A 2,500-nucleotide genomic window follows, 5' to 3' on the forward strand; every position below is an offset into this window, starting at 1 on the left:
AGATTCCCAAATTTCTCTTCGGCAGAATCCGCGCTGCTCCGTTACCCTTTTCATCCTGGCTCGGCTTTCACTTCCTCTTCACGCTGCCTATGCTTCTCACCAGCTCACTTCACCTCCCTCCAGTTCCTCCCTCTTCCCTCCTGCCTCCTATTTTTCATTCTCTTGCTTTTTTTCTCTCTATATATATCCCTCTGCCTCTCCTTTCCTCTATCTCTATCTCGATCCTTTCCATCCCTCTTCCCCCTCTTCCTTCTCTCTTCCCCTTCCCTCCATACCTCTTATCCTTCTCCCTTCCCCGTTTCCCTCTCTCTTTCCCTCTTTCCCATCTTTTTCTCACTCATTTTCCTCCCTCCTCTGCCTTCCCTCCCTCTTTCTCCTTCTCTTTCTTCTTCTACTCCTACTCTCCTGCCTCTTCTTTCTCCCATTCATTCTCTTTCATATTCCCTTTCCGTCCCTCTTTTTCTCTTCCTTCCCTTTATTTTACATTCCTCCTTCTTTTTGCTCTCATCTCTTACCTCCATTTTTTCCCTCCTCCTCCTCCTCCTCCTCTCTCTCCTCCTTTCCTCTTCCACCATCTCTCTTTCATCCCTCTCTTCTTCCTCATTTTTTCCAACTTATTCCTTCTCCTTCTCATTTCTCTTTTCCCTTACTTTCTCACCCCTCCTCCACCTACTCTCCTTCTTAATCTCTCTCTCCTCTCCTCTTCCTCCTCCGCCCTCCGCCTTCTCTCACTCTTAATCTCTCTCCTCCTCTCCCTCTTTCTCCTACTCCTCATCTCCCTCTCAATCCTTCTCTTCTTCCTCCTCTCCCTCCTCCACCTTCTCTCCCTCTTTTTCTTCCTCCTCCTCATTTCCTTCCTCTATTATTTCTCCCTCTTCCTTAATCTCTCCCTGTTCTCTTCCTCCTCTTTCTCTCCTTCTTCGTCTTCCTTTTCACTCCTCTTCCCTCCCCTCCTCACCCCCTCCCCTTACCATCTCCTGGTTCCCTTTTCCTCAAGTCCAAAACGATCAACACATGCAACATATACTCTTATCTATCCCTGCATGACTCAAGCAGTCATGCAAATGTAGACTTTGCAATTTATAGTCTAGCAGAAGGTTGAGCTTATCATTAATAGCCAAGCCATGTAGCGTGTGAGTCCATGCTTGCCTGTTGTTGAGGTGGAAATGGGTGTGCGTGGCTGCTTGTGTGTCTGTGCTTGTGTGCGTGTTTTTTGTTGCTGTTTTTTGCATCTGTATTTGTGTTCTTGTGCGTTTGTTTGTATGTGTGTGTGTTATTATTATAATCATTATGGTCATCGCCATTATTATCATCATTATCATCATTATGAAAAATAAGATTGTTATAATTATTATTGTCCTTTTTTATTGTTTTCATTATTACTATTATCCTAATTATGATTATTATTGTTACTATTGTTATAATCATTGTTAATATCATCATTACCATCCTTATCCCTATCATTATTACTACTATAAGTATCATTATTATTATAATAATTATCATTATCATTATTACTATCACTATCATTATCATTGGTACCATCATTATCATAATCATTATCATCACATCATTACCATTATTACTATTAATACCATGACTGTACTCGAGGGTTGCTTGGCCAATCAAGCAATTCATTGTCATTGGTTAAGGCGCAGAACATTTGCGCTGTTTTTAACCTTCGCTTGTCTTTAAACCCCGCTTTATCTACAAATTCCCTCTGTCGGTCTGTTAATTGTGCACTACTTCTGTCTGTCAAGCAATGCCTCGTCTGGTAACATTTCTGTGGGGTCTGGCTTATGTCTGTTGGCAGAGATCAACCCGTTTTTTTTTTGTTTTTTTTGGGGGGTGGGGGGTGGGGGGGGGGGGTCCCGTGCTGTAGTTTTGTCATTGTAGCAAAACTTTTCCTCGTATTCTAGACTATTGCAAGCTGACACATGCCATTACAATGGTTGCAGTGGATTCGAGGACTATTCAATTTTGATTTTGTTTTCCCTTTATAGTGTGTCATTATCACTGCTATCATTATCAACACCATCATCATTACTATCACCATCACTATTACCATCCTCTAAAAATGAAACAATCTTCCTCATAACACAACAAAGCAAAAATCCTTTTCTCCGCTCTAACGTTCTAACCGAGATTCAATTCACACAAAGACAGCAATATCCAAGAGTGACTTTCATGCAAAGCCAAGAGCTCGATCATAATAATCATTCATAATAATTGCCCGTTTAATTCCTGCGCCATTTAACCGGGAGAGAATGTTAATGGCACAGGAACCATAAAGCGAAGGCGATGTAAGGTCTAAGGGGAAGGATTCATCAGACTTTCGTAAAAGTGAAGGGAAAGGAGGATAAAAGGGAGAGAGGGAAGGGGAAAGAAAGGGGGAAGGTTGGGGAGAGAGGGGAGAGAGAGGGAGGGAAGAAGAGAAGAAGGGTGGGAGGGCGGGAGGGAAGAAAAAAGAGAGAGGGGAGGTGCGGGAGGAGAGAGAGGG

Source organism: Penaeus japonicus, unplaced genomic scaffold (assembly GCF_977035675.1).
Source record: "Penaeus japonicus unplaced genomic scaffold, GWHDUDI00000001_assembly GWHDUDI00000007, whole genome shotgun sequence".
Taxonomy (NCBI): domain Eukaryota; kingdom Metazoa; phylum Arthropoda; class Malacostraca; order Decapoda; family Penaeidae; genus Penaeus; species Penaeus japonicus.